Raw genomic sequence first — 16,812 nt, forward strand, 5'->3', positions numbered from 1 at the left:
CTTTGATTCAGGACTCTTACCTCTCAGCAGCATCTCACTATGAAAGATTGAATTTGATCTCATTTCATTCTCAGCTCGGGGTCTGTGCGGCTCAGTGGCACTTCTGGCTGTCTCCCGCTTCACAATCCATCAGGACTGAGAAAGCAATGGGGAATATTACTCACATGTTGTGTTCTTTAATTTTTTGGAAAACTTGAATGTATGTATTTTCTTCCAAAACAAGGACACCAAGCCACTGTCAATGTAGGGCTGAAATAGCTCAGTTGGGAGAGCGTTAGACTGAAGATCTAAAAGTCCCTGGTTCAATCCCGGGTTTCAGCAATTTCGCTTCCTTATGCGTCCCTTGCCTTGGTTCTGATTTTCCAGTTGCACAATTTACTTTGAAATTATTTACCAAGCACCAGTGGATTGAATTTGAGAAACAACACAGAGTCATTTACAGCATAGAAGGTGGTCGTTTGGCCTATCACGTCCATGCTGGCTCTCCCCGGATCAATCTAGTCAGCTCCACTCACCAGCTCGATCCCTTTCCTCCTGCAAGTTTCTTTCCTTCAAGTATCCATCCAATTTCCTTTTCAAATCATTGATTGTCTCTGCTTCCACCACACTCGTGGGCCAAGTCATTACCACCCACAACATAAAAAATTCCACCTCATCAAGGATGGGAAATACTTACATCTTCTATATTTGCTTATTCTCTATTTCTATGAGAATAGACTGGCAGTCAACATGAAAGGAAACCCAAATATCTTGGAGCAGCATGTAAATGATAAGTGGGTAGTAAGAGGTTGAGTCGGGCCTATTAGGAAGAAAAAGGATAATATAAGCTTAGAGGTGCAGGGCAATCTTAATCTACCGAATGAGTACTTTGCACCAGTGATCACTGAGGAAGTGGAATTTGACAAAATATCAGTCGAAGTGAAGAAAGTAGAGGCAATGGAGAGAGTACAAATTAGGAGAGGGAGGTACTAAAAAGGCTGGCTGTGCTTAGGGAAGATAAATCACCTGGTCCGAATGGCTCACATCCCAGGTTGCGAAAGGAAATGCGGATGCAGATAACGGAAGGGCTTGCTATAATCTTCCAATCTTACCTGGATACGGGGGAGGTGCCAGAGGATTAAACAGTGGCAAATGCGACACCCTTATTCAAGAAAGGGTGTAAGGACAGTCCAGGTAACTACATGCTAGTTAGATTAACAGCAGCGGTGGGTAAGGTTTTAGAAAGAATAATCAGGGTAAAAAATCAACAGTCACTTGGAGAGGTTCGAGTTAATTAAGGAGAGTGAGCATGGATTTATAAATGGGAGTTCATGCTTGACTAATCTAACTGCATTTTTTGATGAACTAACAGAGCAGGTTGATGAAGGGAATGCAGTGGATGTTGTTTATATGGATTTTAAGGAAGCGTTTGACAAGGTACCACACAAAAGGGCGGTTAACAAAATTGAGCTTCGTGGTATAGGAGGGTCAGTGTCCAATTGGATAGAAAATTGGTTTAAGGACAGAAAACAGCGAGTCTTATTAAATGGTTCTTTGTCAGACTGGAGGATAGTCGACAGTGGTGTTCCCCAAGGGTCAGTGCTAGAACCACTGCTTTTTTTGCTCAAGGTAAGTGACTTGGATCTTGGAATACAGAGTAGAATCTCAAAATATGCCGATGACACCAAACTTGGAGGAGCGGCAAACAGTGAGGATGATATGAACTGCCTGCAACAGGACAGTGATGGGCTAGCAGAATGGGCAGACAGGTGGCAGATGGAATTTAATAGTGACAAGTGTGAGGTGATGTATTTTGGCAGAAGGAATAGGGAGAGGCAATATATGCTTAATGGCACAGTTCTAAAGAGTGTACTGGAATAGAGGGACTTGGGGTTCATGTGCATCAATCTTTGAAGGAGGCAAGTCATATTGCGAGAGTGGTTCGCAAAGCATATGGGATCTTGGGCTTTATAAATAGAGGCATTGAATACAAAAGCAGGGAAGTTATGCTGAACCATTATAAAACTCTGGTTAGGCCCCAATTGCAGTGTTGCTTCCAGTTCTGCACAGCAGACTTTAGAAAGAATTTGGGGGTCCTTGAGAGGACGCAGAGGCGATTTACCAGAATGGATCAAGGGATGGGGGATTTCAGTTACAAGGTTAGGTTGGAAGAGCTAGGATTATTCTGCCATTCTCAAAGGAGATTGAGTGGAGAATTGATAGAGGTGTATAACACCTCCAGAGAACAGGCCATCCTGGACTGGGTATTGTGTAATGAGAAAGGATTAGTTAACAATCTTGTTGTGTGGGGTCCCTTGGGGAAGTGCGCCCATAATATGATAAAATTCTTCATTAAGATGGAGAGTGAGAGAGTTGATTCCGAGACTCGGGTCCTGAATCTAAACAAAGGAAACTATGAAGGTATGAGGCGGGAGTTGGCTATGATAGATTGGGGAACGTTACTTAAAGGGTTGACAGTGGATAGGCAATGGCTAGCATTTAAAGAGCGCATGGATTAATTACAACAATTGTTCATTCCTGTCTGTGCAAAAGTAAAACAGGAAGGGTGGCTCAACTGTGGCTTACAAAAGAAATTAAGGAAAGTATTAGATCCAAGGAGGAGAAATATAAAATGGCCAGAACAAGCAGCAAACCTGAAGATTGTGAGCAGTTTGGAATTTAGCAGAGGAGGACAAAAGGATTGATTAAGAAGGGGGAAATAGAGTATGAGAGTAAGCTAGCAGAGAACATAAAAACTGACAGTAAAAGCTTCTATAGATATGTGTAGAGAAGAAGATTAGTGAAGACAAATGTGGGCCCCTTACAGTCAGAAACGGGGGAATTTATAATGGGGAACAAAGAAATGGCAGACCAATTAAATACATACTTTGGATCTGTCTTCACAAAGGAGGATAGAAATTACCTCTCGGAAATGTTGGGGAACATAGGGTCTAGTGAAAAGGCGGAACTGTATGAAATCAGTATTAGTAGGGAATGTTTGGGAAATTGATGGGATTGAAGGCTGATAAATCCCCAGGGACTGATACTCTACATCCCAGAGTACTTAAGGAAGTGGCCCTTGAAATAGCATATGCATTTCTGGTCTTTTTTCAAAATTCTATCGACTCTGGAACAGTTCCAATGGATTGGACGGTAGTTAATGTAACTCCATTATTTAAAAAAAGAGACAGAAAGAAAACAGCGAATTATATACCGGTTAGCCTGACATCAGTCGTGGGGAAAATACTGGAGTCCATTATAAAAGATGTAATAGCAGAGTGCAATAATAACTCGTCTCCACTCCTAGTATTTCTAAATCCCACACATTCGCTAGAATGTGAACAATTATTTCCTGTTGTGTCTCTCTCAGATTTGTCAACTTCACTGTATTGGAGTGAGGTGACATCTACTGGCGGGAAGCAATAACTGCAATCAAGCAGCAGAAACTCCACAGTCTGTCAGGGTGAAAGAAACATTGCAATGTGAGGATACAGCGAAGTGGTTTGATTGGGTAGATGGAGACATGATTCCACTTGTAGTGGTGTCTGAAGCAAAGGCCAGAAATACAAAATTGTCATTAATAAAATAAATGAGGAATTCATGAAAAATGTAGTAACGTAGTGAATGGTTAGAATGTGGATAGAATAGAAAGTGAGATTGGATGGACAGAAGCAGTCTGAAAGGATGGCTGAAACAAAAGGTGAGTGCCCTGAAACGTTAACTGTGTTTCTCTCAGCACAGATGCTGCCAGAGCTGCTGAACATTTCCAGCACTTTCTGTTTTTATTTCAGCATTTGCAGGATGTTGCTTTGATCTGAAAAAAAATGGATGATTGACTGGGGGATTCCAGTGAAATTCCACAGCAGCTAATAAAACCTGACCTGTCAGTGGCTCGTTGGTCTAGGGGTATGATTCTCGCTTCGGGAGTATGGTTAATTAACATGTGAGAGATCCCGGGTTCAAGTCCCGGATGAGCCCTGGTCTGCTGGCATTTTTAGATTAAGGTTATCTATTGGTTTCAGCCTTGCAGAAAGTGGAATTGACTTCCATGCAGAGCTGGCTTGAGGACCAGACAACTGGATTCAAAGAGCTTGTCGACAAAATTGTAATTAACTAAATGTACAGAAAACCAACTGGGAATAGAAAGTTGTTGCAGTAATTGAGACCTGACTCCAAAAACAACAGGACTGGGTTCTGGAATGGAATGGAATGGAATTCTTCAGTGTTTCTGTTGTTTGGCTTGCATTGACTCATCGATTTTCTTGTTTTTCACTTTGTCGATGCCTTTGAATAATTGTGGATCCTTCTTCAGGGTGTCTTCTTTCACCAGGTCGTTCTGACCTCTGATGATGTTGATTGTAATCAGCTTCAATTCGCTGATAGTTTTGGAAGTGAGCAGATTTCCTTTGCTTGAGTCTACAACATGGAACTCAGTCTGACATGTGGACCCATGGGAGGATTTGAATGCCACCCCTGCGTTGGAGTTGTATCCATCCAATAAGAGACCGAGTAGAAGTGACAGTTCTGTCAGTCGAACATGAGACTTTTAATGGCAGGGTTGTGAGTTTGAGTGCCATTCCGTTTTCCCCTTTTTTAAGGCTTCATGAGCAGAGAGTACAGGGAGGGTTTGAAATGAGCAAGTCTCGCTTTGATTCAGGACTCTTACCTCTCAGCAGCATCTCACTATGAAAGATTGAATTTGATCTCATTTCATTCTCAGCTCGGGGTCAGTGTGGATCACTGGGACCTCTGGCTCTCTCCCGCTTCACAATTCATCAGTACTGAGAAAGCAATGGGGAATATTACTCACATGTTGTGTTCTTTAATTTTTTGGAAAACTTGAATGTATGTATTTTCTTCCAAAACAAGGACACCAAGCCATTGTTAATGTCGGGCTGAAATAGCTCAGTTGGGAGAGTGTGAGACTGAAAATCTGAAAGTCCCTTGTTCAATCCTGGGTTTCAGCAATTTTGCTTCCTTATGCGTCCCTTGCCTTGGTTCTGATTTTCCGGTTGCACAATTTACTTTGAGATTATTTCCCAAGCACCAGTGGATTGAATTTGAGAAACAACACAGAGTCATTTCCAGCATAGAAGATGGTCATTTGGCCTATCACGTCCATGCTGGCTCTCCCCGGAGCAATCTAGTCAGTTCCACTCACCAGTTCGATCCCTTTCCTCCTGCAAGCTTCTTTCCTTCAAGTATCCATCCAATTTCCTTTTCAAATCATTGATTGTCTCTGCTTCCACCACACTCGTGGGCCAAGACATTACCACCCACAACATAAAAAATTCCACCTCATCAAGGATGGGAAATACTTACATCTTCTATATTTGCTTATTCTCTAATTCTATGAGAATAGACTGGCAGTCAACATGAAAGGAAACCCAAAAATCTTCGAGCAGCATGTAAATGATAAGTGGGTAGTAAGAGGTTGAGTCGGGCCTATTCGGGACAAAGAGGATAATATATGCTTAGAGGTGCAGGGCAATGTTAATCTATTTAATGAGTACTTTGTATCAGTGATCACTAAGGAAGTGGAATTTGACAAAATATCAGTCGAAGTGAAGAGAGTAGAGGCAATGGAGAGGGTACAAATTGAGAGAGGGAGGTACTAAAAAGGCAGGCTGTGCTTAGGGTAGATAAATCACCTGGTCTGGATGGCTTGCATCCCAGGTTGCGAAAGGAAATGCAGATGCAGATAATGGAAGAGTTTGCTATAATCTTCCAATCTTCCCTGGATACGGGGGAGGTGCCAGGAGTAAACAGTGGCAAATGCGACGCCCTTATTCAAGAAAGGGTGTAAGTACAGTCCGGCTAACTACAGGCCAGTTAGATTAACAGCAGTGGTGGGTAAGGTTTTAGAAAGAATAATCAGGGTAAAAAATCAACAGTCACTTGGAGAGGTTTGAGTTAATTAAGGAGAGTGAGCATGGATTTATAAATGGGAGTTCATGCTTGACTAATCTGACTGCATTTTTTGATGAACCAACAGAGCAGCTTGATGAAGGGAATGCAGTGGATGTTGTTTATATGGATTTTAAGGAAGCGTTTGACAAGGTACCACATAAAAGGGTGGTTTACAAAATTGAGGTTCGTGGTTTCGGAGGGTCAGTGTCCAATTGGATAGAAAATTGGTTGAAGGACAGAAAACAGCGAGTCTTATGAAATGATTCATTGTCAGCCTGGAGGATAGTCGACAGAGGTGTTCCCCAAGGGTCAGTGCTAGAACCACTGCTTTTTTTGCGAAATATAAATGACTTGGATCTTGGAATATTGAGTAGAATCTCAAAATATCCCGATGACAACAAACTTGGAGGAGTGGCAAACAGTGAGGATGATATGAACTGCCTGCAACCTGACAATGATAGGCTAGCAGAATGGGCAGGCAGGTGGCAGATGGAATTTAATAGTGACAATTGTGAGGTGATGTATTTTGGCATAAGGAATAGGGAGAGGCAATATTTACTTAATGGCACAGTTCTAAAGTGTGTGTTGGAATAGAGGGACTTGGGGTTCATGTGCATCAATCTTTGAAGGTGGCAAGACATATTGCGAGAGTGGTTAGCAAAGCATATGGGATCTTGGGCTTTATAAATAGAGGCATTGAGTACAAAGCAGGGAAGTTATGCTGAACCATTATAAAACTCTGGTTAGGCCCCAGTTTTCGTGTTGCTTCCAGTTTTGCTTACCACACTTAAGAAAGAATGTGAGGGTCCTTGAGAGGATGCAGAGGAAATTCACCAGAATGGATCCAGGGATGGAGGATTTTAGTTACAAGGTTAGGTTGGAAAAGCTAGGGCTTTTCTACCTGTATCAAAGGAGAGTGAGGGGAGAATTGATAGATGTGTTTTCGGCTGTGACAGTTTTAAATAAGTTGGCAAGGAAACATTGTTCCCGTTAACTATTGGTCGTGGGAGTCAGTTGCCAGCATTCGCCAGAGCTGGCGGGCAGCCATAAAGACAGGGCTAAATTGTGGCGAGTCGAAGAGACTTAGTAGTTGGCAGGAAAAAAGACAGAGGCGCAAGGGGAGAGCCAACTGTGCAACAGCCCCAACAAACAAATTTCTCTGCAGCACCTGTGGAAGAGCCTGTCACTCCAGAATTGGCCTTTATAGCCACTCCAGGCGCTGCTTCACAAACCACTGACCACCTCCAGGCGCGTATCCATTGTCTCTCGAGATAAGGAGGCCCAAAAGGAAAAGGATTGGTACAAGGACTAGGGGACACAGATTGAAGGTTTTGGACAGGAGGTACAGGGGGAATGTGTGCAAGAACTTTTTTACACAGTGACTGGTGATGATCTGTAACTCGCTGCCCACGAGGGCGGTGGAATTGGAGACAATCGAGGATTACAAAAGGAATTTGGATGGGCACTTGAAGGAAATAATTTTACAGGGCTATGGAGATCGAGCAGACAAGTAATAACTCGTCTCCACTCCTAGTATTTCTAAATCCCACACATTCACTATAATGTGAACAATTATTTCCTGTTGTGTCTCTCTCCGATTTGTAAACTTCACTGTATTGGAGTGAAGTGACATCTACTGGCAAGAACCAAGAACTGCCATGATGAGATCAGCCATGATTGTATTGAATGGCAGAGCAGGCTCGAGTGGCTGAATTGCCGACTCCTGCTCCTAGTTCTTATGTTCATAGAATCATACAGCACAGAAGGAGGCCATTCAGCCCCATTGTGCCTCTGCTGACTCTCTCACAAAAAGATGCAATTAGTCCAACCCCCTGCCTATTTCCCCATAATCCTGGAGAATTTCACTTTGAAATATTTGTCCAATTCCTTTATGAAAGTTATAATTGAATCTGTTTCCACCACCCTGTCAGACAATTCATTCCAAATCCAAATCAGTTACTGGGTAAAAAGATCTCTCCACACCTCCCCTTGACATTTTTGGCAAATTATTTTAAATCTGTGTCCTCTGGTTACTGACCCCCAGGAAACTGGAAACTGTTTCTCCCTCTCTACCCTATGAAAATCCTTCATGATTCTGAACACCTCCATTAAATCTTCCCTTAACCTTCTCTGCTCTGAAGAGAACAATCCCAGCTTCACCAGCCTGTCCAGAGAACTGACACCCCGCATCTCTGGGATCATTCTAGTAAATCTCCTCTGAATTGTCTCAGAAGCTTTGATGTCCTTTCTGAAGCCTGGTGCCCAGAACTGGACACATTACTCGAGCTGAGATGGAGCCAGCGACGCCCACATCCCACGAAAGAATATAAAAACGCTCCCTAACCAGTCCCCCAATTCTTATCCATTTACAGACGCTCCCTGACCAGTACCCAAATCTTATTCATTTAGAGACGCTCCCTGCCCAGTCCCCAATTCTTATCCATTTATAGACGCGGTTTCGGGAAGCCTCACCGGGAAAAGCTTCACCGCCACCATCCGCAGGGATACAGATGGGATTGTTCCATCTTATTGTGGCCCTGAGGCCCTGCTCCAGCTGTGTGAGCCCGCAAAGGCCGCGGTCTTCTCGCACTTTGTGAATATCCCGCTCCAACTCCGAACCCGCAGCTCCAGATGCTGACAGAGCTGTCTCTACTGCGCCTGCGCTCCCCGCTCCTGTCACAGATCTGGCGGATTCTCGGCCGCTGAGCATTCTGTGTACCACACCTGTCATTAATGCTATTCTTTCAGCTGATCGGTTTTATTCCATACATTTCATGACCTGGAATCGTCGTGAGTGTTTTCGTTTGTACCTGTCAATGCCTGGGAGGATAGAGTCAGCTTCACTTTGTAGCCATGAGTTTCTGGTGTGAGAAAGTGGTGTTTAACTCAGTATATTTCAGTTTTTGGTCTGTGACTGTGGGTATTATTCAGTACTTGTTTGTTTCTGCTATTGCTCGGTGAGTTTCACCACATATATTTCAACAACTTGTATGTGAGCTTCAGCTTTTGTCTATATCTATCAGTTTCTGAGAAGTGAGAAAGGGTTTGATTCTATCCCTATCAGTTTCTGTTACATGCATGTGTCTTTAATCTGCACCTCCTCTGAGTGTGTCTTCTTCTCTGTACTTGCAGGTGAGTATGTGTTTTGCTTTGTATCTCTCAGTCTTTGAAGTGTGAGCCTGGGTTTGCACCTAATTTTCTTTGTACCTTGCAGCTGGGATATGAAAGAAAGATTTTTACACGTTACCTGCCAACTGCTGCAAAGTGACTGTGGGTTTCACACTGTATCTGTCAATTTCTTGTCTGGAAATGCGAAGTTTACTGTGCACCTGTCAGTTTCTAGTCTAGGACTGATTGATTTTACTCTGTCCCTAGCTTTCGCTGGTCTGTTAGTGTGGGGTTTACACTGTACCTGTCAGTTTCTTCTATGTGAGTGTTGATTTCACTCTGAAAAGAATCATAGATCATAGAATAGTTACAGAACAAAAGGAAGCCATTCAGCTCATTGTGCTTGTGCTGCTTCTCTGCACGAGGAACTCAGCTCATGCCACAGACACATGTATTCCATGAAAACATGCAATTTTTTTCACTTCAGATAATTATCTTATACCATTTTGAAAGCCATGGTTGAATCAGCCTCCATCACACTCTCAAGCAGTGCATATCAGATCTTAACCACTCGCTGTGCAAAAGAAGTTTTTCCTCATGTTGCCTTTGGTTCCTTTGCCATTCACCTTAAATCGGTGTCCTCTGGTTACAGAGCCGTGAATAATATACCCCATTGCTTTCTCAGCACTGATGGATTGTGAAGCAGAAGACAGCCAGAAGTCCCACTGAGCCGCACTGACCCCGAGCTGGGAATGAAATGAGATGAAGTTCAATCTTTCACAGCGAGATGCTGCAGAGAGATAAGAGTCCCGAATCAACGTGAGACTTTCTCATACTTTTGCTGAATTTCATTTCAAACACTCCTTGTACTCTCTGCTCATGATGCCGTAAAAAAGGGGAAAACAAAATGGCACTCCAACTCACCACCCTGAAATTAAAAGTTTCATGTTCGACTGACTGAACTGTCACTTCTACTCGGTCTCTTATTGGATGGATGCAACTGTATTCTTCAACGCAGGGGTGGCATTCAAAACCTCCCATGAGTCCACATGTCAGACTGAGTTCCATGTTGCAGACTCAAGCAAAGGAAATCTGCTCAGTTCCAAAACTATCAGTGAGTTGAAGCTCATTACGATCATCATCATCAGAGGTCAGAACTACCTGGTGAAAGAAAACACCCTGAAGAAGTATCCACAATTATTCAAAGGCATCAACAAAGTGAAAAACAAGAAAATCGATGAGTCAATGCAAGCCAAACAACAGAAATGGGAAAGGTTTCCTTTCCATACCAGAACCCAGTTCTGTTGTTTTTTGGAGCCAGGCTTCAGTTAAAGTTACAACTTTATATTCCCACTTGGCTCTCTGTGCATTTCATTCATTCCAATTTTGTCGACAAGCTCTTTGAATCCAGCCCTCTGGTCCTCAAGCAGGCTCCATATGGAAATCAATTCCGCCTTCTGCAAGGCAGAAACCAATCAATGACCTTAAACTAAAAATGCCAAAGAAGAAGGGCTTGTCCAGGATTTAAACCCAGGATCTCTCACACATTAATTAATCACTCACCCTAAGCAAGAATCATACCCCTAGATCAACATGCCACTGATATCAGAACTTCCTTTTAGCTCCTGTGGAATTTCACTGGCAGCCAAAGCCGATCATCCATTTTTTTTCAGAGCAAAGCAACATCTTGCAAATTCTAAAATTAAAACAGAAAGTGTTGGAAATGTTCAGAAACTCTGGCAGCATCTGTGCTGAGAGAAACACAGTTAACATTTCAGGGCACTCACCTTTTGTTTCAGCCATCCGTTCAGACTGCTTCTGTCCATCCAATCTCACTTTCTATTCTATCCACATTCTAAACATTCACTCCGTTACTACATTTTTCATGAATTCCTCATTTCTTTTATTAATGACAATTTTATATTTCTGGCCTTTGCTTTGGACTCCACCACAAGTGGAATCATGTCTCCACCAACCCAATCAAACCCATTCACTATTTCCTCACATTGCAATGTTTCTTTCACCCTGACAGACGATGGAATTTCTGCTGCTTGATTGCAGTTCATGCTTCCTGCCAGTAGATGTCACCTCACTCCAGTCCAGTGAAGGTGACAAATCTGAGAGCACACAAGAAGAAGTAATTGTTCACGTTGTTCATTGTTCAGTGAACAGGTCCCTCTATTCCTGCACACTCTTTAGAACTGTGCCATTAAGTATATATTGCCTCTCCCTATTCCTTCTGCTAAAATGCATCACCTCACACTCGTCACTACTAAAATCCATCTGCACCTGTCTGCCCATTCTGCTAGCCTATCACTGTCTTGTTGCAGGTGGTTCATTTCATCCTCACTGTTTGCCACTTCTCCAAGTTTAGTGCTATCGGCATATTTTGAGATTCTACTCTTTATTCCAAGATCCAAGTCATTTATCTGTAGCAAATAAAAAGCAGTGGTTCCAGCAGTGACCCTTGGGGAACAGCACTGTCGACAACCTTCCAGTCTGAGAATGAACCATTTATTACGACTTGCTGTTTTCTGTCCTTAAGCCAATTTTCTATCCAATTGGACACTGACCCTCCTATTCCATGAACCTCAATGTTGTTAATCACCCTTTTATGTGTCGTTTCTTAAAATCCATATAAACAACATCCACTGCATGCCCTTCATAAACCTTCTCTGTTAGTTCATCAAAAAATGCAGTTAGATTAGTCAAGCATGAACTCCCATGTATAAATCCATGCTCACTCTCCTTAATTAACTCAAACCTCTCCAAGTGACTGTTGATTTTTCCCTGATTGTTCTTTCTAAAACCTTACCCACCACTGCTGTTAATCTAACTGGCCTGTAGTTAGCCGGGCTGTCCTTCCACCCTTTCTTGAATAAGGGTGTCACATTTGCAACTGTTTAATCCTCTGACACCTCCCCCGTATCCAGGGAAGATTGGAAGATTATATCAAGCCTTTCTGTTATCTGCATCCACATTTCCTTTCGCAATCTGGGATGAAAGCCATCCGGACCAGGTAATTTATCTTCCTGAAGCATAACCAGCCTTTTCAGTACCTCCCTCTCTCAATTTGTACCCTCTCCATTGCCTCTACAATCTCCACTTCTGCTGATATTTTGTCAAATTCCACTTCCTTAGTGATCATTGATACAAGGTACTCATTAACTAGATTAACATTGCCCTGCAGCTCACAGTATATATTACCCTCTTGGTCCCCAATGGGGCCCACTTCACCGCTTACTACCTGCTTATTATTTATATACTGCTCGAAGATTTTTGGGTTCCCTTTCATGTTGACTGCCATTCTATTCTCGTAGAGATAGGGAATAAGCTAAATATAGAAGATATAAATATTTCCCATCCTTGGGTGAAGTGGAATTTTTTTATGCTGTGAGTGGTAATGTCCTGACCCACGTGTGTGGTTGAAGTAGAGACAATCAATGATTTGAAAAGGAAATTGGATGGATACTTGAAGCAAAGGAACTTGCAGGAGGAAAGGGATCGAGCAGGTGAGTGGAACTGAGTAGCTGGCTCTGATAATTGCTGCAGTCACTGCGATCCCCCTTAATTTTGTACAAGGTGACAATTTTTGTATCACGCATGTTTTGAGCCCTTGTTGAGCTCGACTATGGTGGGCTCACTGTCCAGTTCCTCCATGACAGGGAAGTCTGGAATGGCACTGAGAGCTACTTCAATCACAATGTTCTCCGTTATGTAGAGTTCAAGGTAATGCTCCACTCACCTTTCCATCTGCTTGTTAGGTTCAGTGATGATCGCCCCTCTCTTTGTCTTCAAAAGGTGCTGATTTAGTTACTACTGGGCCCATTGCTTTCTTAATTCCTTCATACATCCCTCTAGCATCCCCGGATTCATCAGCAGAGTTTTAACCAGTTTTGATTGGTGCAGTGCCGAGCAGTCTGCAGAGACTTGTTTCTGGCAGCTCTGAGGGCATCTAGATGTTGTTTGCTGGAGACTTGTTTGTAGTTCATGAGACCTCTCCTCTTAGTTGCAGTAACTGACTCCATTTCAGTCCGATAAGCCTCAAACCAGTCAGCATTCCTCCCATCTCTTTTCCCATACACAGTGGGTGCAGAGTTATAGATGGTGGTGTGCAGATGATTCCACTTTGACACTGCACTGAGGCCTTGAGCATTGTTGTCTGAAAGAGCCTGATCGAGGATGTTGAGGAACTCCTGGGTCCTTTCTGGTTCAGTGGTTCGGCAAGTGTTGATCAGAAGACGACCTTACTTCCTGGATGGATGAAGCTTCCTTGGCTGAAGCCTGACCTTGTTACACACCAGGGAGTGGTCAGTGTCACAGTCAGCGCTGTGATAGCTGTGAGTGATGAGGACACTGCTGAGGGTGGTATGTCTGGTGATGATAAGGTCTAGCTGGTGCCAATGGCATGATCGCGGATGTCTCCAGGACACCTTGTAGCACAGCTTGACCTGGAAGTAGCTGTTCATCACACAGAATCCATGGTGACAGCATAGCTCCAGCAATCTCTGTCCATTTACGTTCATCTTGCCAATCCCCTGGTGCTCTATGCACATTGGCAAAGCTGTGTAGTCAGTATCCAAGCTTGTGTTGAAGTCTCCTAGAAGGTACAGTCCCTCAGTGCTGGGAATTCTACTGATGGCAGTGTCAAGTGTCACATAGAGTTGATCCTTGACATCTGGGGTGGAGGTGAGTGTCGGGACATAGATGCACATGAGATTAACTGGGCCCACACGTGTTGACAAGTGAAGAGTAAGAAGTCTCTCTGAGCCTACTGTGGGTGGTTCACTCATCTCAAGTAGCGTGTATTTTACTGTGAAACCCACTCCATGCTCACGACTTGCCTCTTGGGCTTTCCCCTGCCAGAAGAAGGTGTAGTGTTTCTCTTTGAGGGATCCACTTTGAACGAGTCTAGTTTCTTGCAGCACAGCAACGTCCACATTGAGCCTTGTGAGTTCCTTGTCGATCACAGCTGTCTTGTGTGTGTCATCAACCTGCAGAAGGTTGTCGGTAAGGCCAGGACACATGGTCCTTACATTCCAGCTTGTGATGCGAAGGACTGGTGTCTTCTTTGTTGAGTTTGTTTTTCTTGGTGCATAGATTATCAATCCGTCTGTTCAGAGATGACTCTCTAAGCTCCAAGCACCCATTGAAGTAAGCAGGTCGTGGCAGGACAGCACCTAACTGACTGGGGGCTGCCCAGCTTGGAGTGAATGGTAGCTATCCAATGAGACACTAAGAGCTCTCCCACTGTCCGAAGTAACCCCTGGCGCTCATACTCTGCACCAATTGAATGAGAGCTCACAATCAGTAACTGTTTATTCCCGGGTTGTGCGAATGTTTAACCATGAAGTTGGAGTGTCCTCTCCAGTGCACGGGCCTGGGCAAATAGTATGGAGACCCTGAGCATCAGGAACCCCTGTCAGCATTGCTGGTATTGTCCAGAGGAAAGGAAAATACCAGTACTGTTTGTTACCAGATCTGCTGTAGGAGTTGCTGTAAAACTGCCTGATAAGTCACAGGTATCCGCCTCCAGGACTCCACTCCGGATTTACTGTCCAGGTTTACTCCCTCAGCCTTCTTATTTATTTATTTAGAGACACAGTACTGAAACAGGCCCTTCCAGCCCACCGAGTCTGTGCCAACCATCAACCACCCATTTATACTAATCCTACATTAATCCCATATTCCTACCACATCCCCTCAATTCCCCTCCCACCTACATACACTGGGGGCAATTTACAATGGCTAATTTACCTATCAATCTGCAAGTCTTTGGCTGTGGGAGAAAACCGGAGCACCCGGCAGAAACCCACGCAGTCACAGGGAGAACTTGCAAACTCTGCACAGGCAGTACCCGGAATCGAACGCAGGTCACTGGAGGTGTGAGGCTGCGGTGCTCACCACTGCGCCACTGTGTCTTTTCAAGAGACCGATAGAGAAGTGAGACTTTTTGCCCATATCTGGGGCTCTGTTTCTTGGCTTCAGGATGGAATCACACGCCAGTGGGCCTGTATGACATGCACAAGGATATCACACACTGCCCCATCCCTGGGACAGCTCAGAGAGAGACCCTGATGATAATGAACCCCACAGGAACATCACAAACAGCCCCCTCCCTAGTACAGCTCAGGGTCAGACACTGCACACACTGCAACAACAGTGACATTACTGTATTAGTCCCTCCATTCTGAAAAACAAGCATTCACCCTACTTTATGCTTTCTGCCCCTTATCCACGCTGCCACTGCCCCTTTAATACCATCTGCTCCAATTTTGTTAACAAGTCTATTTTATGGTACATTTTCAAACATATTTTTGAAGTCCAGACACACACCATCAACCCCACTACCCTAGTCAACTCTCTCTGAAACTTCATCAAATAAATTAATTCATTAATTCAGACACAATCTTCTGTTAACCAATCTGTACTGGCTGTCATTTATTAGCCCATGTTCCACCATGTGACAGTTAGTTTTCTCCTGGATAATTGTCTCGAAAAGTTTCCCCACCACCGACTTTAGACTAACTGGTCTGTAGTTCCTGGGTTTATCTCTCTTTTTAATCAGGGCTGTAAAATTAGCAACCCTTGCAGACATATCTTTTAATTCTGGAAAGTCTATTGTGGACAATCTCTTTGGGCATGACTTTAACCAATTAAGGCAACAGGATACTTGATTAATAAGTCCAGAACTTTTATTGAGAGTAAAATAGTACTCAATAATTGAAAGTAAAATTATACTTAACAAACTTGGGGAATATAACTTTACAACTCCAGCAGGTGTGCGGAATGGTCGAGCTTGGTCTCAGAGTGTCACGGTCCTCTTTGTCCAGCCTAGATCCCTCATCAGGTGGAGAACTTGGTTGATGATCTGAGCCTTTACCCTTGAGCTCTTCTAGTGTTCCTGCACATTGAAAGCTTTCAAGATCCCTACTTTTAACCCCTGGATTGCCATCACACCACCTTGTAAAATAATAATTGGTCCGAGCATTTGCTAGGTACATTTAATTAGTTCTTAATGATGTCTTCCACTAACAGCCAACTGTCCTCAGAATCTCAGACATGAGTACAATGGAGTGGTTTCACACTGTCTCCCAATCTGATCTGAAACAAGTTTCCTCTTCATTGAATCTAGACTTTTGAAGGTCACGATGGAACATACCATGGGTTTTATCAGGGGTCCGAGAAAGGTCCATTGTTTGAATACATTTAGCTGAAACTGCCCTTTCCCACAAAGACACAGAAACTCACAGTAATTACATTGAACTAACTTTAAATGAAAACCCATTCTCTCTAAAATGATTATTAATTCATTAATTAAAACTCAATCAAGGTTCATTACTTTTAGAATTAGAATTAGAATTAGAACATTACAGCGCAGTACAGGCCCTTCGGCCCTCGATGTTGCGCCGACCTGTGAAACCATTTGACCTACACTATTCCATTTCCATCCATATGTCTATCCAATGACCACTTAAATGCCCTTAAAGTTGGCGAGTCTACTACTGTTGCAGGCAGGGCGTTCCACGCCCCTACTACTCTCTGAGTAAAGAAACTACCTCTGACATCTGTCCTATATCTATTACCCCTCAACTTAAAGCTATGTCCCCTCGTGTTTGCCATCACCATCCGAGGAAAAAGACTCTCACTGTCCACCCTATCTAACCCTCTGATTATCTTATATGTCTCTATTAAGTCACCTCTCCTCCTCCTTCTCTCCAACGAAAACAACCTCAAGTCCCTCAGCCTTTCCTCGTAAGACCTTCCCTCCATACCAGGCAACATCCTAGTAAATCTCCTCTGCACCCTTTCCAT

The 16,812-nt window shown here is 43.5% G+C and overlaps 1 non-coding gene across 1 annotated transcript; it reads left to right on the forward strand.

Annotated features, from left to right (window-relative positions):
- Nucleotides 1–248: 248 nt before the first annotated feature.
- Nucleotides 249–321, forward strand: trnaf-gaa (transfer RNA phenylalanine (anticodon GAA)). Its single transcript has one exon. It is a non-coding gene; the product is annotated as a tRNA-Phe (tRNA).
- The last annotated feature ends 16,491 nt before the right edge of the window (nt 322–16,812 follow it).

Source organism: Heterodontus francisci, unplaced genomic scaffold, assembly GCF_036365525.1.
Source record: "Heterodontus francisci isolate sHetFra1 unplaced genomic scaffold, sHetFra1.hap1 HAP1_SCAFFOLD_58, whole genome shotgun sequence".
NCBI classification, from domain to species: Eukaryota; Metazoa; Chordata; class Chondrichthyes; order Heterodontiformes; family Heterodontidae; genus Heterodontus; species Heterodontus francisci.